At 46.4% G+C, this 21929-nt stretch overlaps 10 non-coding genes across 10 annotated transcripts; all 10 read left to right on the top strand.

The window, feature by feature from the left end:
* Positions 1 to 620: 620 nt before the first annotated feature.
* Positions 621 to 811, top strand: LOC130349904 (U2 spliceosomal RNA). Its single transcript, XR_008887130.1, has one exon. It is a non-coding gene; the product is annotated as a U2 spliceosomal RNA (small nuclear RNA).
* A 2096-nt stretch (positions 812 to 2907) lies between these two features.
* LOC130349903 (U2 spliceosomal RNA) lies at positions 2908 to 3098 on the top strand. The gene has a single exon (XR_008887129.1). It is a non-coding gene; the product is annotated as a U2 spliceosomal RNA (small nuclear RNA).
* A 2101-nt stretch (positions 3099 to 5199) lies between these two features.
* On the top strand, positions 5200 to 5390 carry LOC130349902 (U2 spliceosomal RNA). The gene has a single exon (XR_008887128.1). It is a non-coding gene; the product is annotated as a U2 spliceosomal RNA (small nuclear RNA).
* A 2103-nt stretch (positions 5391 to 7493) lies between these two features.
* On the top strand, positions 7494 to 7684 carry LOC130349901 (U2 spliceosomal RNA). Its single transcript, XR_008887127.1, has one exon. It is a non-coding gene; the product is annotated as a U2 spliceosomal RNA (small nuclear RNA).
* A 2088-nt stretch (positions 7685 to 9772) lies between these two features.
* On the top strand, positions 9773 to 9963 carry LOC130349900 (U2 spliceosomal RNA). Its single transcript, XR_008887126.1, has one exon. It is a non-coding gene; the product is annotated as a U2 spliceosomal RNA (small nuclear RNA).
* Positions 9964 to 12053: 2090 nt separating this feature from the next.
* On the top strand, positions 12054 to 12244 carry LOC130349899 (U2 spliceosomal RNA). Its single transcript, XR_008887125.1, has one exon. It is a non-coding gene; the product is annotated as a U2 spliceosomal RNA (small nuclear RNA).
* Positions 12245 to 14341: 2097 nt separating this feature from the next.
* On the top strand, positions 14342 to 14532 carry LOC130349898 (U2 spliceosomal RNA). The gene has a single exon (XR_008887124.1). It is a non-coding gene; the product is annotated as a U2 spliceosomal RNA (small nuclear RNA).
* Positions 14533 to 16621: 2089 nt separating this feature from the next.
* On the top strand, positions 16622 to 16812 carry LOC130349896 (U2 spliceosomal RNA). The gene has a single exon (XR_008887123.1). It is a non-coding gene; the product is annotated as a U2 spliceosomal RNA (small nuclear RNA).
* A 2089-nt stretch (positions 16813 to 18901) lies between these two features.
* LOC130349895 (U2 spliceosomal RNA) lies at positions 18902 to 19092 on the top strand. The gene has a single exon (XR_008887122.1). It is a non-coding gene; the product is annotated as a U2 spliceosomal RNA (small nuclear RNA).
* Positions 19093 to 21197: 2105 nt separating this feature from the next.
* Positions 21198 to 21388, top strand: LOC130349883 (U2 spliceosomal RNA). The gene has a single exon (XR_008887114.1). It is a non-coding gene; the product is annotated as a U2 spliceosomal RNA (small nuclear RNA).
* The last annotated feature ends 541 nt before the right edge of the window (positions 21389 to 21929 follow it).

The raw sequence follows: 21929 nt of genomic DNA, 5'->3' as shown, positions 1-21929 counted from the left end.
TGATGTCACTCACTTCCACAGGCCTTGCAGAGTGTAAACAACAACAACCCAGCTTTGTTGTGTATGTAACCAAAGGGATTTGTGATGTCACCTAGAACCTTCACAGCAGCGACAGCTTTATGAGGAGCATCAGCACTGCTCTGCCTGAGCAGAACCATCACCGCCATAGGTTGTCAAATAACCCGGATTTAACCCACACAGGTAAGTCCAATGGGGTGCAGGCATGTCCTCTATGCTTACAGCTTCCCGTGGGTGTTGGTTTGATACCGTTTGGGGACAGCCAAGGAGGCATCTGCAGGCAACAAAGGTAGGTGTGTGCTTGTGTGTGTGTTTCCTATGCAGATCCTAAGCCCAGTGTCACATGCAAGTAGGAGGAGTAAGAAGGGTTCCTGGCAAATCCGGGTTATGGATTGCATTTAAAAAGGCCCCGTGGGAGTGCAATGGGCCCCTGTCTTGCTGCTTAGCAATAATGGTATGGGTTTAGGTTCTGCTGTGTGTACTGGTGGTTGACTGCCCCCCAGCCCAGAGTGTGCATGGAAAATTGTCTGGCAGCCTCCCTGACAGCAAGCAGTGATAGTGCCCATGAAGGGGACCTTGTTGGGCCCGCCCCTTTCACGGTTATCGCTTCTCGGCCTTTTGGCTAAGATCAAGTGTAGTATCTGTTCTTATCAGTTTAATATCTGATACGTCCCCTATCTGGGGACCATATATTAAATGGATTTTTGAGAACGGGGGCCGATTTCGAAGCTTGCTTCCGTCGCCCTATGCATTGACCCGATATGGCAGTATCTTCGGGTACAGTGCACCACCCCCTTACAGGGTTAAAAAGAAAGATTCCTACTTTCATTGCTACCTGCTTGCTGGCTAGCCAGCTAGCCAGCCCTGTGGGCCTTGCTGCTGCTGCAGCCAAAAAACAAAAGGTGGTGCTGCTGCTGCTTCTGCTGCTTCTGCTTCTGCTTGTGTCTGGCCCCTGTTGGAGCGTCCAGGCACAGGACTTCTGCTGCTGCTGACTAAATGGCCTCCTTAATTGGATCATTTGAGTAGCCAGCACACCTGTGCAGGTAGGGCATGACATGATAGGCAGCTGCCTTGATAGCGGGTGGGTGCTGAATGTTCCTAATTGACAAAATAAGATTAATGCTTATGAAGAAATATAAAATCTCATCCCTTCCCCAATATCGCGCCACACCCCTACCCCTTAATTCCCTGGTTGAACGTGATGGACATATGTCTTTTTTCGACCGTACTAACTATGTAACTATGTAACATAACATGGGGGGGGGGGGGGGGGTCTCCTGGCTGTTCACACAGGTGTGTCATTGCTGTACATTGACCATGCATTGCTTCTGTGGTATTGCAAAGGCAAAGACAAATGCTTCCAGCCATCCATTGCACTAATGGATTGGTCATCAGCTGGCTGTCTATGTCCCGCATCAATATAGACCAAAGTACAGAGGGTTAGGCTATGCTATTGTGCACCTACCTGATGCATCAGAAGGTGCGAGGCCCTTGCTAAATTCTGTGCACAGACTTTGAGATCTATGCTTTAGACTGTATCTAAACCTGCTCCAACATGGACTGACATTCTGGCCTACTTTCAGCCGATGCGACTTGTCTGTCGCTGAACAGTCGCTTTTTATGTATTCAGCACCTATGTATAATGTTGTAAAAATGCTCTAGAAGCTAAAGTCGCAGAAATGTCACACATATTTGGCCTGCAACTTTCTGTGCGACAAATTCAGACAGGAAAAATCAGTATAAATCCTTAGAAAATTATCCCCCAGTGTCTCCATCTGCTGGCGGTATTGAATAAGCATTGCTGCACTGATGGGGTATGCATTAGACGAAAAAAAAGAAGAAAAAGAAGAATAATACGCCCAGAAAAGAGGCGAAAAGGAGAAAAACGTAAAAAAACGTGAAAAAAAAGTAAGAGGAAGAGAAGGGAAAAAAAGGTGGAAATGGGTTTAAAAGTGATTTCGGCGGAGAAATATATATATATATATATATATATATATATATATATATATATATATATGCGCACACACACACATAGATATAAACGTATTCTCCGTTGAGATATTGCAGCCGCTGCTGTGTCCAGGCCCAGGAGCCTTAGCACTGTGCTGTGATGTCACTCAATACCACTGACATCACTAGGTGTAAACAACATCTCTCCTTTGCTGTGTATGTGACTATGGAGCTGTTTGGTGATGTCGTCTATTACGGCCTTCATAGAAGCAACAGGAGATTGTTGCATCCATCTTGAACCCTCAGAACTACAGTGCTATGATGTCACTCACTTCCACAGGCCTTGCAGAGTGTAAACAACAACAACCCAGCTTTGTTGTGTATGTAACCAAAGGGATTTGTGATGTCACCTAGAACCTTCACAGCAGCGACAGCTTTATGAGGAGCATCAGCACTGCTCTGCCTGAGCAGAACCATCACCGCCATAGGTTGTCAAATAACCCGGATTTAACCCACACAGGTAAGTCCAATGGGGTGCAGGCATGTCCTCTATGCTTACAGCTTCCCGTGGGTGTTGGTTTGATACCGTTTGGGGACAGCCAAGGAGGCATCTGCAGGCAACAAAGGTAGGTGTGTGCTTGTGTGTGTGTTTCCTATGCAGATCCTAAGCCCAGTGTCACATGCAAGTAGGAGGAGTAAGAAGGGTTCCTGGCAAATCCGGGTTATGGATTGCATTTAAAAAGGCCCCGTGGGAGTGCAATGGGCCCCTGTCTTGCTGCTTAGCAATAATGGTATGGGTTTAGGTTCTGCTGTGTGTACTGGTGGTTGACTGCCCCCCAGCCCAGAGTGTGCATGGAAAATTGTCTGGCAGCCTCCCTGACAGCAAGCAGTGATAGTGCCCATGAAGGGGACCTTGTTGGGCCCGCCCCTTTCACGGTTATCGCTTCTCGGCCTTTTGGCTAAGATCAAGTGTAGTATCTGTTCTTATCAGTTTAATATCTGATACGTCCCCTATCTGGGGACCATATATTAAATGGATTTTTGAGAACGGGGGCCGATTTCGAAGCTTGCTTCCGTCGCCCTATGCATTGACCCGATATGGCAGTATCTTCGGGTACAGTGCACCACCCCCTTACAGGGTTAAAAAGAAAGATTCCTACTTTCATTGCTACCTGCTTGCTGGCTAGCCAGCTAGCCAGCCCTGTGGGCCTTGCTGCTGCTGCAGCCAAAAAACAAAAGGTGGTGCTGCTGCTGCTTCTGCTGCTTCTGCTTCTGCTTGTGTCTGGCCCCTGTTGGAGCGTCCAGGCACAGGACTTCTGCTGCTGCTGACTAAATGGCCTCCTTAATTGGATCATTTGAGTAGCCAGCACACCTGTGCAGGTAGGGCATGACATGATAGGCAGCTGCCTTGATAGCGGGTGGGTGCTGAATGTTCCTAATTGACAAAATAAGATTAATGCTTATGAAGAAATATAAAATCTCATCCCTTCCCCAATATCGCGCCACACCCCTACCCCTTAATTCCCTGGTTGAACGTGATGGACATATGTCTTTTTTCGACCGTACTAACTATGTAACTATGTAACATAACATGGGGGGGGGGGGGGGGTTGGGGTCTCCTGGCTGTTCACACAGGTGTGTCATTGCTGTACATTGACCATGCATTGCTTCTGTGGTATTGCAAAGGCAAAGACAAATGCTTCCAGCCATCCATTGCACTAATGGATTGGTCATCAGCTGGCTGTCTATGTCCCGCATCAATATAGACCAAAGTACAGAGGGTTAGGCTATGCTATTGTGCACCTACCTGATGCATCAGAAGGTGCGAGGCCCTTGCTAAATTCTGTGCACAGACTTTGAGATCTATGCTTTAGACTGTATCTAAACCTGCTCCAACATGGACTGACATTCTGGCCTACTTTCAGCCGATGCGACTTGTCTGTCGCTGAACAGTCGCTTTTTATGTATTCAGCACCTATGTATAATGTTGTAAAAATGCTCTAGAAGCTAAAGTCGCAGAAATGTCACACATATTTGGCCTGCAACTTTCTGTGCGACAAATTCAGACAGGAAAAATCAGTATAAATCCTTAGAAAATTATCCCCCAGTGTCTCCATCTGCTGGCGGTATTGAATAAGCATTGCTGCACTGATGGGGTATGCATTAGACGAAAAAAAAGAAGAAAAAGAAGAATAATACGCCCAGAAAAGAGGCGAAAAGGAGAAAAACGTAAAAAAACGTGAAAAAAAAGTAAGAGGAAGAGAAGGGAAAAAAAGGTGGAAATGGGTTTAAAAGTGATTTCGGCGGAGAAATATATATATATATATATATATATATATATATATATATATATATATATGCGCACACACACACATAGATATAAACGTATTCTCCGTTGAGATATTGCAGCCGCTGCTGTGTCCAGGCCCAGGAGCCTTAGCACTGTGCTGTGATGTCACTCAATACCACTGACATCACTAGGTGTAAACAACATCTCTCCTTTGCTGTGTATGTGACTATGGAGCTGTTTGGTGATGTCGTCTATTATGGCCTTCATAGAAGCAACAGGAGATTGTTGCATCCATCTTGAACCCTCAGAACTACAGTGCTATGATGTCACTCACTTCCACAGGCCTTGCAGAGTGTAAACAACAACAACCCAGCTTTGTTGTGTATGTAACCAAAGGGATTTGTGATGTCACCTAGAACCTTCACAGCAGCGACAGCTTTATGAGGAGCATCAGCACTGCTCTGCCTGAGCAGAACCATCACCGCCATAGGTTGTCAAATAACCCGGATTTAACCCACACAGGTAAGTCCAATGGGGTGCAGGCATGTCCTCTATGCTTACAGCTTCCCGTGGGTGTTGGTTTGATACCGTTTGGGGACAGCCAAGGAGGCATCTGCAGGCAACAAAGGTAGGTGTGTGCTTGTGTGTGTGTTTCCTATGCAGATCCTAAGCCCAGTGTCACATGCAAGTAGGAGGAGTAAGAAGGGTTCCTGGCAAATCCGGGTTATGGATTGCATTTAAAAAGGCCCCGTGGGAGTGCAATGGGCCCCTGTCTTGCTGCTTAGCAATAATGGTATGGGTTTAGGTTCTGCTGTGTGTACTGGTGGTTGACTGCCCCCCAGACCAGAGTGTGCATGGAAAATTGTCTGGCAGCCTCCCTGACAGCAAGCAGTGATAGTGCCCATGAAGGGGACCTTGTTGGGCCCGCCCCTTTCACGGTTATCGCTTCTCGGCCTTTTGGCTAAGATCAAGTGTAGTATCTGTTCTTATCAGTTTAATATCTGATACGTCCCCTATCTGGGGACCATATATTAAATGGATTTTTGAGAACGGGGGCCGATTTCGAAGCTTGCTTCCGTCGCCCTATGCATTGACCCGATATGGCAGTATCTTCGGGTACAGTGCACCACCCCCTTACAGGGTTAAAAAGAAAGATTCCTACTTTCATTGCTACCTGCTTGCTGGCTAGCCAGCTAGCCAGCCCTGTGGGCCTTGCTGCTGCTGCAGCCAAAAAACAAAAGGTGGTGCTGCTGCTGCTTCTGCTGCTTCTGCTTCTGCTTGTGTCTGGCCCCTGTTGGAGCGTCCAGGCACAGGACTTCTGCTGCTGCTGACTAAATGGCCTCCTTAATTGGATCATTTGAGTAGCCAGCACACCTGTGCAGGTAGGGCATGACATGATAGGCAGCTGCCTTGATAGCGGGTGGGTGCTGAATGTTCCTAATTGACAAAATAAGATTAATGCTTATGAAGAAATATAAAATCTCATCCCTTCCCCAATATCGCGCCACACCCCTACCCCTTAATTCCCTGGTTGAACGTGATGGACATATGTCTTTTTTCGACCGTACTAACTATGTAACTATGTAACATAACATGGGGGGGGGGGGGGGGGGTCTCCTGGCTGTTCACACAGGTGTGTCATTGCTGTACATTGACCATGCATTGCTTCTGTGGTATTGCAAAGGCAAAGACAAATGCTTCCAGCCATCCATTGCACTAATGGATTGGTCATCAGCTGGCTGTCTATGTCCCGCATCAATATAGACCAAAGTACAGAGGGTTAGGCTATGCTATTGTGCACCTACCTGATGCATCAGAAGGTGCGAGGCCCTTGCTAAATTCTGTGCACAGACTTTGAGATCTATGCTTTAGACTGTATCTAAACCTGCTCCAACATGGACTGACATTCTGGCCTACTTTCAGCCGATGCGACTTGTCTGTCGCTGAACAGTCGCTTTTTATGTATTCAGCACCTATGTATAATGTTGTAAAAATGCTCTAGAAGCTAAAGTCGCAGAAATGTCACACATATTTGGCCTGCAACTTTCTGTGCGACAAATTCAGACAGGAAAAATCAGTATAAATCCTTAGAAAATTATCCCCCAGTGTCTCCATCTGCTGGCGGTATTGAATAAGCATTGCTGCACTGATGGGGTATGCATTAGACGAAAAAAAAGAAGAAAAAGAAGAATAATACGCCCAGAAAAGAGGCGAAAAGGAGAAAAACGTAAAAAAACGTGAAAAAAAAGTAAGAGGAAGAGAAGGGAAAAAAAGGTGGAAATGGGTTTAAAAGTGATTTCGGCGGAGAAATATATATATATATATATATATATATATATATATATATATATATATATATATATGCGCACACACACACATAGATATAAACGTATTCTCCGTTGAGATATTGCAGCCGCTGCTGTGTCCAGGCCCAGGAGCCTTAGCACTGTGCTGTGATGTCACTCAATACCACTGACATCACTAGGTGTAAACAACATCTCTCCTTTGCTGTGTATGTGACTATGGAGCTGTTTGGTGATGTCGTCTATTACGGCCTTCATAGAAGCAACAGGAGATTGTTGCATCCATCTTGAACCCTCAGAACTACAGTGCTATGATGTCACTCACTTCCACAGGCCTTGCAGAGTGTAAACAACAACAACCCAGCTTTGTTGTGTATGTAACCATAGGGATTTGTGATGTCACCTAGAACCTTCACAGCAGCGACAGCTTTATGAGGAGCATCAGCACTGCTCTGCCTGAGCAGAACCATCACCGCCATAGGTTGTCAAATAACCCGGATTTAACCCACACAGGTAAGTCCAATGGGGTGCAGGCATGTCCTCTATGCTTACAGCTTCCCGTGGGTGTTGGTTTGATACCGTTTGGGGACAGCCAAGGAGGCATCTGCAGGCAACAAAGGTAGGTGTGTGCTTGTGTGTGTGTTTCCTATGCAGATCCTAAGCCCAGTGTCACATGCAAGTAGGAGGAGTAAGAAGGGTTCCTGGCAAATCCGGGTTATGGATTGCATTTAAAAAGGCCCCGTGGGAGTGCAATGGGCCCCTGTCTTGCTGCTTAGCAATAATGGTATGGGTTTAGGTTCTGCTGTGTGTACTGGTGGTTGACTGCCCCCCAGCCCAGAGTGTGCATGGAAAATTGTCTGGCAGCCTCCCTGACAGCAAGCAGTGATAGTGCCCATGAAGGGGACCTTGTTGGGCCCGCCCCTTTCACGGTTATCGCTTCTCGGCCTTTTGGCTAAGATCAAGTGTAGTATCTGTTCTTATCAGTTTAATATCTGATACGTCCCCTATCTGGGGACCATATATTAAATGGATTTTTGAGAACGGGGGCCGATTTCGAAGCTTGCTTCCGTCGCCCTATGCATTGACCCGATATGGCAGTATCTTCGGGTACAGTGCACCACCCCCTTACAGGGTTAAAAAGAAAGATTCCTACTTTCATTGCTACCTGCTTGCTGGCTAGCCAGCTAGCCAGCCCTGTGGGCCTTGCTGCTGCTGCAGCCAAAAAACAAAAGGTGGTGCTGCTGCTGCTTCTGCTGCTTCTGCTTCTGCTTGTGTCTGGCCCCTGTTGGAGCGTCCAGGCACAGGACTTCTGCTGCTGCTGACTAAATGGCCTCCTTAATTGGATCATTTGAGTAGCCAGCACACCTGTGCAGGTAGGGCATGACATGATAGGCAGCTGCCTTGATAGCGGGTGGGTGCTGAATGTTCCTAATTGACAAAATAAGATTAATGCTTATGAAGAAATATAAAATCTCATCCCTTCCCCAATATCGCGCCACACCCCTACCCCTTAATTCCCTGGTTGAACGTGATGGACATATGTCTTTTTTCGACCGTACTAACTATGTAACTATGTAACATAACATGGGGGGGGGGGGGGGGGGGTCTCCTGGCTGTTCACACAGGTGTGTCATTGCTGTACATTGACCATGCATTGCTTCTGTGGTATTGCAAAGGCAAAGACAAATGCTTCCAGCCATCCATTGCACTAATGGATTGGTCATCAGCTGGCTGTCTATGTCCCGCATCAATATAGACCAAAGTACAGAGGGTTAGGCTATGCTATTGTGCACCTACCTGATGCATCAGAAGGTGCGAGGCCCTTGCTAAATTCTGTGCACAGACTTTGAGATCTATGCTTTAGACTGTATCTAAACCTGCTCCAACATGGACTGACATTCTGGCCTACTTTCAGCCGATGCGACTTGTCTGTCGCTGAACAGTCGCTTTTTATGTATTCAGCACCTATGTATAATGTTGTAAAAATGCTCTAGAAGCTAAAGTCGCAGAAATGTCACACATATTTGGCCTGCAACTTTCTGTGCGACAAATTCAGACAGGAAAAATCAGTATAAATCCTTAGAAAATTATCCCCCAGTGTCTCCATCTGCTGGCGGTATTGAATAAGCATTGCTGCACTGATGGGGTATGCATTAGACGAAAAAAAAGAAGAAAAAGAAGAATAATACGCCCAGAAAAGAGGCGAAAAGGAGAAAAACGTAAAAAAACGTGAAAAAAAAGTAAGAGGAAGAGAAGGGAAAAAAAGGTGGAAATGGGTTTAAAAGTGATTTCGGCGGAGAAATATATATATATATATATATATATATATATATATATATGCGCACACACACACATAGATATAAACGTATTCTCCGTTGAGATATTGCAGCCGCTGCTGTGTCCAGGCCCAGGAGCCTTAGCACTGTGCTGTGATGTCACTCAATACCACTGACATCACTAGGTGTAAACAACATCTCTCCTTTGCTGTGTATGTGACTATGGAGCTGTTTGGTGATGTCGTCTATTACGGCCTTCATAGAAGCAACAGGAGATTGTTGCATCCATCTTGAACCCTCAGAACTACAGTGCTATGATGTCACTCACTTCCACAGGCCTTGCAGAGTGTAAACAACAACAACCCAGCTTTGTTGTGTATGTAACCAAAGGGATTTGTGATGTCACCTAGAACCTTCACAGCAGCGACAGCTTTATGAGGAGCATCAGCACTGCTCTGCCTGAGCAGAACCATCACCGCCATAGGTTGTCAAATAACCCGGATTTAACCCACACAGGTAAGTCCAATGGGGTGCAGGCATGTCCTCTATGCTTACAGCTTCCCGTGGGTGTTGGTTTGATACCGTTTGGGGACAGCCAAGGAGGCATCTGCAGGCAACAAAGGTAGGTGTGTGCTTGTGTGTGTGTTTCCTATGCAGATCCTAAGCCCAGTGTCACATGCAAGTAGGAGGAGTAAGAAGGGTTCCTGGCAAATCCGGGTTATGGATTGCATTTAAAAAGGCCCCGTGGGAGTGCAATGGGCCCCTGTCTTGCTGCTTAGCAATAATGGTATGGGTTTAGGTTCTGCTGTGTGTACTGGTGGTTGACTGCCCCCCAGCCCAGAGTGTGCATGGAAAATTGTCTGGCAGCCTCCCTGACAGCAAGCAGTGATAGTGCCCATGAAGGGGACCTTGTTGGGCCCGCCCCTTTCACGGTTATCGCTTCTCGGCCTTTTGGCTAAGATCAAGTGTAGTATCTGTTCTTATCAGTTTAATATCTGATACGTCCCCTATCTGGGGACCATATATTAAATGGATTTTTGAGAACGGGGGCCGATTTCGAAGCTTGCTTCCGTCGCCCTATGCATTGACCCGATATGGCAGTATCTTCGGGTACAGTGCACCACCCCCTTACAGGGTTAAAAAGAAAGATTCCTACTTTCATTGCTACCTGCTTGCTGGCTAGCCAGCTAGCCAGCCCTGTGGGCCTTGCTGCTGCTGCAGCCAAAAAACAAAAGGTGGTGCTGCTGCTGCTTCTGCTGCTTCTGCTTCTGCTTGTGTCTGGCCCCTGTTGGAGCGTCCAGGCACAGGACTTCTGCTGCTGCTGACTAAATGGCCTCCTTAATTGGATCATTTGAGTAGCCAGCACACCTGTGCAGGTAGGGCATGACATGATAGGCAGCTGCCTTGATAGCGGGTGGGTGCTGAATGTTCCTAATTGACAAAATAAGATTAATGCTTATGAAGAAATATAAAATCTCATCCCTTCCCCAATATCGCGCCACACCCCTACCCCTTAATTCCCTGGTTGAACGTGATGGACATATGTCTTTTTTCGACCGTACTAACTATGTAACTATGTAACATAACATGGGGGGGGGGGGGGGTCTCCTGGCTGTTCACACAGGTGTGTCATTGCTGTAAATTGACCATGCATTGCTTCTGTGGTATTGCAAAGGCAAAGACAAATGCTTCCAGCCATCCATTGCACTAATGGATTGGTCATCAGCTGGCTGTCTATGTCCCGCATCAATATAGACCAAAGTACAGAGGGTTAGGCTATGCTATTGTGCACCTACCTGATGCATCAGAAGGTGCGAGGCCCTTGCTAAATTCTGTGCACAGACTTTGAGATCTATGCTTTAGACTGTATCTAAACCTGCTCCAACATGGACTGACATTCTGGCCTACTTTCAGCCGATGCGACTTGTCTGTCGCTGAACAGTCGCTTTTTATGTATTCAGCACCTATGTATAATGTTGTAAAAATGCTCTAGAAGCTAAAGTCGCAGAAATGTCACACATATTTGGCCTGCAACTTTCTGTGCGACAAATTCAGACAGGAAAAATCAGTATAAATCCTTAGAAAATTATCCCCCAGTGTCTCCATCTGCTGGCGGTATTGAATAAGCATTGCTGCACTGATGGGGTATGCATTAGACGAAAAAAAAGAAGAAAAAGAAGAATAATACGCCCAGAAAAGAGGCGAAAAGGAGAAAAACGTAAAAAAACGTGAAAAAAAAGTAAGAGGAAGAGAAGGGAAAAAAAGGTGGAAATGGGTTTAAAAGTGATTTCGGCGGAGAAATATATATATATATATATATATATATATATATATATATATATATGCGCACACACACACATAGATATAAACGTATTCTCCGTTGAGATATTGCAGCCGCTGCTGTGTCCAGGCCCAGGAGCCTTAACACTGTGCTGTGATGTCACTCAATACCACTGACATCACTAGGTGTAAACAACATCTCTCCTTTGCTGTGTATGTGACTATGGAGCTGTTTGGTGATGTCGTCTATTACGGCCTTCATAGAAGCAACAGGAGATTGTTGCATCCATCTTGAACCCTCAGAACTACAGTGCTATGATGTCACTCACTTCCACAGGCCTTGCAGAGTGTAAACAACAACAACCCAGCTTTGTTGTGTATGTAACCATAGGGATTTGTGATGTCACCTAGAACCTTCACAGCAGCGACAGCTTTATGAGGAGCATCAGCACTGCTCTGCCTGAGCAGAACCATCACCGCCATAGGTTGTCAAATAACCCGGATTTAACCCACACAGGTAAGTCCAATGGGGTGCAGGCATGTCCTCTATGCTTACAGCTTCCCGTGGGTGTTGGTTTGATACCGTTTGGGGACAGCCAAGGAGGCATCTGCAGGCAACAAAGGTAGGTGTGTGCTTGTGTGTGTGTTTCCTATGCAGATCCTAAGCCCAGTGTCACATGCAAGTAGGAGGAGTAAGAAGGGTTCCTGGCAAATCCGGGTTATGGATTGCATTTAAAAAGGCCCCGTGGGAGTGCAATGGGCCCCTGTCTTGCTGCTTAGCAATAATGGTATGGGTTTAGGTTCTGCTGTGTGTACTGGTGGTTGACTGCCCCCCAGCCCAGAGTGTGCATGGAAAATTGTCTGGCAGCCTCCCTGACAGCAAGCAGTGATAGTGCCCATGAAGGGGACCTTGTTGGGCCCGCCCCTTTCACGGTTATCGCTTCTCGGCCTTTTGGCTAAGATCAAGTGTAGTATCTGTTCTTATCAGTTTAATATCTGATACGTCCCCTATCTGGGGACCATATATTAAATGGATTTTTGAGAACGGGGGCCGATTTCGAAGCTTGCTTCCGTCGCCCTATGCATTGACCCGATATGGCAGTATCTTCGGGTACAGTGCACCACCCCCTTACAGGGTTAAAAAGAAAGATTCCTACTTTCATTGCTACCTGCTTGCTGGCTAGCCAGCTAGCCAGCCCTGTGGGCCTTGCTGCTGCTGCAGCCAAAAAACAAAAGGTGGTGCTGCTGCTGCTTCTGCTGCTTCTGCTTCTGCTTGTGTCTGGCCCCTGTTGGAGCGTCCAGGCACAGGACTTCTGCTGCTGCTGACTAAATGGCCTCCTTAATTGGATCATTTGAGTAGCCAGCACACCTGTGCAGGTAGGGCATGACATGATAGGCAGCTGCCTTGATAGCGGGTGGGTGCTGAATGTTCCTAATTGACAAAATAAGATTAATGCTTATGAAGAAATATAAAATCTCATCCCTTCCCCAATATCGCGCCACACCCCTACCCCTTAATTCCCTGGTTGAACGTGATGGACATATGTCTTTTTTCGACCGTACTAACTATGTAACTATGTAACATAACATGGGGGGGGGGGGGGGGGGTCTCCTGGCTGTTCACACAGGTGTGTCATTGCTGTACATTGACCATGCATTGCTTCTGTGGTATTGCAAAGGCAAAGACAAATGCTTCCAGCCATCCATTGCACTAATGGATTGGTCATCAGCTGGCTGTCTATGTCCCGCATCAATATAGACCAAAGTACAGAGGGTTAGGCTATGCTATTGTGCACCTACCTGATGCATCAGAAGGTGCGAGGCCCTTGCTAAATTCTGTGCACAGACTTTGAGATCTATGCTTTAGACTGTATCTAAACCTGCTCCAACATGGACTGACATTCTGGCCTACTTTCAGCCGATGCGACTTGTCTGTCGCTGAACAGTCGCTTTTTATGTATTCAGCACCTATGTATAATGTTGTAAAAATGCTCTAGAAGCTAAAGTCGCAGAAATGTCACACATATTTGGCCTGCAACTTTCTGTGCGACAAATTCAGACAGGAAAAATCAGTATAAATCCTTAGAAAATTATCCCCCAGTGTCTCCATCTGCTGGCGGTATTGAATAAGCATTGCTGCACTGATGGGGTATGCATTAGACGAAAAAAAAGAAGAAAAAGAAGAATAATACGCCCAGAAAAGAGGCGAAAAGGAGAAAAACGTAAAAAAACGTGAAAAAAAAGTAAGAGGAAGAGAAGGGAAAAAAAGGTGGAAATGGGTTTAAAAGTGATTTCGGCGGAGAAATATATATATATATATATATATATATATATATATATATATATATATATGCGCACACACACACATAGATATAAACGTATTCTCCGTTGAGATATTGCAGCCGCTGCTGTGTCCAGGCCCAGGAGCCTTAGCACTGTGCTGTGATGTCACTCAATACCACTGACATCACTAGGTGTAAACAACATCTCTCCTTTGCTGTGTATGTGACTATGGAGCTGTTTGGTGATGTCGTCTATTACGGCCTTCATAGAAGCAACAGGAGATTGTTGCATCCATCTTGAACCCTCAGAACTATAGTGCTATGATGTCACTCACTTCCACAGGCCTTGCAGAGTGTAAACAACAACAACCCAGCTTTGTTGTGTATGTAACCAAAGGGATTTGTGATGTCACCTAGAACCTTCACAGCAGCGACAGCTTTATGAGGAGCATCAGCACTGCTCTGCCTGAGCAGAACCATCACCGCCATAGGTTGTCAAATAACCCGGATTTAACCCACACAGGTAAGTCCAATGGGGTGCAGGCATGTCCTCTATGCTTACAGCTTCCCGTGGGTGTTGGTTTGATACCGTTTGGGGACAGCCAAGGAGGCATCTGCAGGCAACAAAGGTAGGTGTGTGCTTGTGTGTGTGTTTCCTATGCAGATCCTAAGCCCAGTGTCACATGCAAGTAGGAGGAGTAAGAAGGGTTCCTGGCAAATCCGGGTTATGGATTGCATTTAAAAAGGCCCCGTGGGAGTGCAATGGGCCCCTGTCTTGCTGCTTAGCAATAATGGTATGGGTTTAGGTTCTGCTGTGTGTACTGGTGGTTGACTGCCCCCCAGCCCAGAGTGTGCATGGAAAATTGTCTGGCAGCCTCCCTGACAGCAAGCAGTGATAGTGCCCATGAAGGGGACCTTGTTGGGCCCGCCCCTTTCACGGTTATCGCTTCTCGGCCTTTTGGCTAAGATCAAGTGTAGTATCTGTTCTTATCAGTTTAATATCTGATACGTCCCCTATCTGGGGACCATATATTAAATGGATTTTTGAGAACGGGGGCCGATTTCGAAGCTTGCTTCCGTCGCCCTATGCATTGACCCGATATGGCAGTATCTTCGGGTACAGTGCACCACCCCCTTACAGGGTTAAAAAGAAAGATTCCTACTTTCATTGCTACCTGCTTGCTGGCTAGCCAGCTAGCCAGCCCTGTGGGCCTTGCTGCTGCTGCAGCCAAAAAACAAAAGGTGGTGCTGCTGCTGCTTCTGCTGCTTCTGCTTCTGCTTGTGTCTGGCCCCTGTTGGAGCGTCCAGGCACAGGACTTCTGCTGCTGCTGACTAAATGGCCTCCTTAATTGGATCATTTGAGTAGCCAGCACACCTGTGCAGGTAGGGCATGACATGATAGGCAGCTGCCTTGATAGCGGGTGGGTGCTGAATGTTCCTAATTGACAAAATAAGATTAATGCTTATGAAGAAATATAAAATCTCATCCCTTCCCCAATATCGCGCCACACCCCTACCCCTTAATTCCCTGGTTGAACGTGATGGACATATGTCTTTTTTCGACCGTACTAACTATGTAACTATGTAACATAACATGGGGGGGGGGGGGGTCTCCTGGCTGTTCACACAGGTGTGTCATTGCTGTACATTGACCATGCATTGCTTCTGTGGTATTGCAAAGGCAAAGACAAATGCTTCCAGCCATCCATTGCACTAATGGATTGGTCATCAGCTGGCTGTCTATGTCCCGCATCAATATAGACCAAAGTACAGAGGGTTAGGCTATGCTATTGTGCACCTACCTGATGCATCAGAAGGTGCGAGGCCCTTGCTAAATTCTGTGCACAGACTTTGAGATCTATGCTTTAGACTGTATCTAAACCTGCTCCAACATGGACTGACATTCTGGCCTACTTTCAGCCGATGCGACTTGTCTGTCGCTGAACAGTCGCTTTTTATGTATTCAGCACCTATGTATAATGTTGTAAAAATGCTCTAGAAGCTAAAGTCGCAGAAATGTCACACATATTTGGCCTGCAACTTTCTGTGCGACAAATTCAGACAGGAAAAATCAGTATAAATCCTTAGAAAATTATCCCCCAGTGTCTCCATCTGCTGGCGGTATTGAATAAGCATTGCTGCACTGATGGGGTATGCATTAGACGAAAAAAAAGAAGAAAAAGAAGAATAATACGCCCAGAAAAGAGGCGAAAAGGAGAAAAACGTAAAAAAACGTGAAAAAAAAGTAAGAGGAAGAGAAGGGAAAAAAAGGTGGAAATGGGTTTAAAAGTGATTTCGGCGGAGAAATATATATATATATATATATATATATATATATATATATATATATGCGCACACACACACATAGATATAAACGTATTCTCCGTTGAGATATTGCAGCCGCTGCTGTGTCCAGGCCCAGGAGCCTTAGCACTGTGCTGTGATGTCACTCAATACCACTGACATCACTAGGTGTAAACAACATCTCTCCTTTGCTGTGTATGTGACTATGGAGCTGTTTGGTGATGTTGTCTATTACGGCCTTCATAGAAGCAACAGGAGATTGTTGCATCCATCTTGAACCCTCAGAACTACAGTGCTATGATGTCACTCACTTCCACAGGCCTTGCAGAGTGTAAACAACAACAACCCAGCTTTGTTGTGTATGTAACCATAGGGATTTGTGATGTCACCTAGAACCTTCACAGCAGCGACAGCTTTATGAGGAGCATCAGCACTGCTCTGCCTGAGCAGAACCATCACCGCCATAGGTTGTCAAATAACCCGGATTTAACCCACACAGGTAAGTCCAATGGGGTGCAGGCATGTCCTCTATGCTTACAGCTTCCCGTGGGTGTTGGTTTGATACCGTTTGGGGACAGCCAAGGAGGCATCTGCAGGCAACAAAGGTAGGTGTGTGCTTGTGTGTGTGTTTCCTATGCAGATCCTAAGCCCAGTGTCACATGCAAGTAGGAGGAGTAAGAAGGGTTCCTGGCAAATCCGGGTTATGGATTGCATTTAAAAAGGCCCCGTGGGAGTGCAATGGGCCCCTGTCTTGCTGCTTAGCAATAATGGTATGGGTTTAGGTTCTGCTGTGTGTACTGGTGGTTGACTGCCCCCCAGCCCAGAGTGTGCATGGAAAATTGTCTGGCAGCCTCCCTGACAGCAAGCAGTGATAGTGCCCATGAAGGGGACCTTGTTGGGCCCGCCCCTTTCACGGTTATCGCTTCTCGGCCTTTTGGCTAAGATCAAGTGTAGTATCTGTTCTTATCAGTTTAATATCTGATACGTCCCCTATCTGGGGACCATATATTAAATGGATTTTTGAGAACGGGGGCCGATTTCGAAGCTTGCTTCCGTCGCCCTATGCATTGACCCGATATGGCAGTATCTTCGGGTACAGTGCACCACCCCCTTACAGGGTTAAAAAGAAAGATTCCTACTTTCATTGCTACCTGCTTGCTGGCTAGCCAGCTAGCCAGCCCTGTGGGCCTTGCTGCTGCTGCAGCCAAAAAACAAAAGGTGGTGCTGCTTCTGCTGCTTCTGCTTCTGCTTGTGTCTGGCCCCTGTTGGAGCGTCCAGGCACAGGACTTCTGCTGCTGCTGACTAAATGGCCTCCTTAATTGGATCATTTGAGTAGCCAGCACACCTGTGCAGGTAGGGCATGACATGATAGGCAGCTGCCTTGATAGCGGGTGGGTGCTGAATGTTCCTAATTGACAAAATAAGATTAATGCTTATGAAGAAATATAAAATCTCATCCCTTCCCCAATATCGCGCCACACCCCTACCCCTTAATTCCCTGGTTGAACGTGATGGACATATGTCTTTTTTCGACCGTACTAACTATGTAACTATGTAACATAACATGGGGGGGGGGGGGGGGGGGGTCTCCTGGCTGTTCACACAGGTGTGTCATTGCTGTACATTGACCATGCATTGCTTCTGTGGTATTGCAAAGGCAAAGACAAATGCTTCCAGCCATCCATTGCACTAATGGATTGGTCATCAGCTGGCTGTCTATGTCCCGCATCAATATAGACCAAAGTACAGAGGGTTAGGCTATGCTATTGTGCACCTACCTGATGCATCAGAAGGTGCGAGGCCCTTGCTAAATTCTGTGCACAGACTTTGAGATCTATGCTTTAGACTGTATCTAAACCTGCTCCAACATGGACTGACATTCTGGCCTACTTTCAGCCGATGCGACTTGTCTGTCGGTGAACAGTCGCTTTTTATGTATTCAGCACCTATGTATAATGTTGTAAAAATGCTCTAGAAGCTAAAGTCGCAGAAATGTCACACATATTTGGCCTGCAACTTTCTGTGCGACAAATTCAGACAGGAAAAATCAGTATAAATCCTTAGAAAATTATCCCCCAGTGTCTCCATCTGCTGGCGGTATTGAATAAGCATTGCTGCACTGATGGGGTATGCATTAGACGAAAAAAAAGAAGAAAAAGAAGAATAATACGCCCAGAAAAGAGGCGAAAAGGAGAAAAACGTAAAAAAGCGTGAAAAAAAAGTAAGAGGAAGAGAAGGGAAAAAAAGGTGGAAATGGGTTTAAAAGTGATTTCGGCGGAGAAATATATATATATATATATATATATATATATATATATATATATATGCGCACACACACACATAGATATAAACGTATTCTCCGTTGAGATATTGCAGCCGCTGCTGTGTCCAGGCCCAGGAGCCTTAGCACTGTGCTGTGATGTCACTCAATACCACTGACATCACTAGGTGTAAACAACATCTCTCCTTTGCTGTGTATGTGACTATGGAGCTGTTTGGTGATGTCGTCTATTACGGCCTTCATAGAAGCAACAGGAGATTGTTGCATCCATCTTGAACCCTCAGAACTACAGTGCTATGATGTCACTCACTTCCACAGGCCTTGCAGAGTGTAAACAACAACAACCCAGCTTTGTTGTGTATGTAACCAAAGGGATTTGTGATGTCACCTAGAACCTTCACAGCAGCGACAGCTTTATGAGGAGCATCAGCACTGCTCTGCCTGAGCAGAACCATCACCGCCATAGGTTGTCAAATAACCCGGATTTAACCCACACAGGTAAGTCCAATGGGGTGCAGGCATGTCCTCTATGCTTACAGCTTCCCGTGGGTGTTGGTTTGATACCGTTTGGGGACAGCCAAGGAGGCATCTGCAGGCAACAAAGGTAGGTGTGTGCTTGTGTGTGTGTTTCCTATGCAGATCCTAAGCCCAGTGTCACATGCAAGTAGGAGGAGTAAGAAGGGTTCCTGGCAAATCCGGGTTATGGATTGCATTTAAAAAGGCCCCGTGGGAGTGCAATGGGCCCCTGTCTTGCTGCTTAGCAATAATGGTATGGGTTTAGGTTCTGCTGTGTGTACTGGTGGTTGACTGCCCCCCAGCCCAGAGTGTGCATGGAAAATTGTCTGGCAGCCTCCCTGACAGCAAGCAGTGATAGTGCCCATGAAGGGGACCTTGTTGGGCCCGCCCCTTTCACGGTTATCGCTTCTCGGCCTTTTGGCTAAGATCAAGTGTAGTATCTGTTCTTATCAGTTTAATATCTGATACGTCCCCTATCTGGGGACCATATATTAAATGGATTTTTGAGAACGGGGGCCGATTTCGAAGCTTGCTTCCGTCGCCCTATGCATTGACCCGATATGGCAGTATCTTCGGGTACAGTGCACCACCCCCTTACAGGGTTAAAAAGAAAGATTCCTACTTTCATTGCTACCTGCTTGCTGGCTAGCCAGCTAGCCAGCCCTGTGGGCCTTGCTGCTGCTGCAGCCAAAAAACAAAAGGTGGTGCTGCTGCTGCTTCTGCTGCTGCTGCTTCTGCTTGTGTCTGGCCCCTGTTGGAGCGTCCAGGCACAGGACTTCTGCTGCTGCTGACTAAATGGCCTCCTTAATTGGATCATTTGAGTAGCCAGCACACCTGTGCAGGTAGGGCATGACATGATAGGCAGCTGCCTTGATAGCGGGTGGGTGCTGAATGTTCCTAATTGACAAAATAAGATTAATGCTTATGAAGAAATATAAAATCTCATCCCTTCCCCAATATCGCGCCACACCCCTACCCCTTAATTCCCTGGTTGAACGTGATGGACATATGTCTTTTTTCGACCGTACTAACTATGTAACTATGTAACATAACATGGGGGGGGGGGGGGGGGGTCTCCTGGCTGTTCACACAGGTGTGTCATTGCTGTACATTGACCATGCATTGCTTCTGTGGTATTGCAAAGGCAAAGACAAATGCTTCCAGCCATCCATTGCACTAATGGATTGGTCATCAGCTGGCTGTCTATGTCCCGCATCAATATAGACCAAAGTACAGAGGGTTAGGCTATGCTATTGTGCACCTACCTGATGCATCAGAAGGTGCGAGGCCCTTGCTAAATTCTGTGCACAGACTTTGAGATCTATGCTTTAGACTGTATCTAAACCTGCTCCAACATGGACTGACATTCTGGCCTACTTTCAGCCGATGCGACTTGTCTGTCGCTGAACAGTCGCTTTTTATGTATTCAGCACCTATGTATAATGTTGTAAAAATGCTCTAGAAGCTAAAGTCGCAGAAATGTCACACATATTTGGCCTGCAACTTTCTGTGCGACAAATTCAGACAGGAAAAATCAGTATAAATCCTTAGAAAATTATCCCCCAGTGTCTCCATCTGCTGGCGGTATTGAATAAGCATTGCTGCACTGATGGGGTATGCATTAGACGAAAAAAAAGAAGAAAAAGAAGAATAATACGCCCAGAAAAGAGGCGAAAAGGAGAAAAACGTAAAAAAACTTGAAAAAAAAGTAAGAGGAAGAGAAGGGAAAAAAAGGTGGAAATGGGTTTAAAAGTGATTTCGGCGGAGAAATATATATATATATATATATATATATATATATATATATATATATATATATATATACGCGCACACACACACATAGATATAAACGTATTCTCCGTTGAGATATTGCAGCCGCTGCTGTGTCCAGGCCCAGGAGCCTTAGCACTGTGCTGTGATGTCACTCAATACCACTGACATCACTAGGTGTAAACAACATCTCTCCTTTGCTGTGTATGTGACTATGGAGCTGTTTGGTGATGTCGTCTATTATGGCCTTCATAGAAGCAACAGGAGATTGTTGCATCCATCTTGAACCCTCAGAACTACAGTGCTATGATGTCACTCACTTCCACAGGCCTTGCAGAGTGTAAACAACAACAACCCAGCTTTGTTGTGTATGTAACCATAGGGATTTGTGATGTCACCTAGAACCTTCACAGCAGCGACAGCTTTATGAGGAGCATCAGCACTGCTCTGCCTGAGCAGAACCATCACCGCCATAGGTTGTCAAATAACCCGGATTTAACCCACACAGGTAAGTCCAATGGGGTGCAGGCATGTCCTCTATGCTTACAGCTTCCCGTGGGTGTTGGTTTGATACCGTTTGGGGACAGCCAAGGAGGCATCTGCAGGCAACAAAGGTAGGTGTGTGCTTGTGTGTGTGTTTCCTATGCAGATCCTAAGCCCAGTGTCACATGCAAGTAGGAGGAGTAAGAAGGGTTCCTGGCAAATCCGGGTTATGGATTGCATTTAAAAAGGCCCCGTGGGAGTGCAATGGGCCCCTGTCTTGCTGCTTAGCAATAATGGTATGGGTTTAGGTTCTGCTGTGTGTACTGGTGGTTGACTGCCCCCCAGCCCAGAGTGTGCATGGAAAATTGTCTGGCAGCCTCCCTGACAGCAAGCAGTGATAGTGCCCATGAAGGGGACCTTGTTGGGCCCGCCCCTTTCACGGTTATCGCTTCTCGGCCTTTTGGCTAAGATCAAGTGTAGTATCTGTTCTTATCAGTTTAATATCTGATACGTCCCCTATCTGGGGACCATATATTAAATGGATTTTTGAGAACGGGGGCCGATTTCGAAGCTTGCTTCCGTCGCCCTATGCATTGACCCGATATGGCAGTATCTTCGGGTACAGTGCACCACCCCCTTACAGGGTTAAAAAGAAAGATTCCTACTTTCATTGCTACCTGCTTGCTGGCTAGCCAGCTAGCCAGCCCTGTGGGCCTTGCTGCTGCTGCAGCCAAAAAACAAAAGGTGGTGCTGCTGCTGCTTCTGCTGCTTCTGCTTCTGCTTGTGTCTGGCCCCTGTTGGAGCGTCCAGGCACAGGACTTCTGCTGCTGCTGACTAAATGGCCTCCTTAATTGGATCATTTGAGTAGCCAGCACACCTGTGCAGGTAGGGCATGACATGATAGGCAGCTGCCTTGATAGCGGGTGGGTGCTGAATGTTCCTAATTGACAAAATAAGATTAATGCTTATGAAGAAATATAAAATCTCATCCCTTCCCCAATATCGCGCCACACCCCTACCCCTTAATTCCCTGGTTGAACGTGATGGACATATGTCTTTTTTCGACCGTACTAACTATGTAACTATGTAACATAACATGGGGGGGGGGGGGGGGGTCTCCTGGCTGTTCACACAGGTGTGTCATTGCTGTACATTGACCATGCATTGCTTCTGTGG

Source organism: Hyla sarda, unplaced genomic scaffold, assembly GCF_029499605.1.
Source record: "Hyla sarda isolate aHylSar1 unplaced genomic scaffold, aHylSar1.hap1 scaffold_927, whole genome shotgun sequence".
Taxonomy (NCBI): Eukaryota; Metazoa; Chordata; class Amphibia; order Anura; family Hylidae; genus Hyla; species Hyla sarda.
This window is presented reverse-complemented; position numbering and strand designations above follow the sequence as displayed.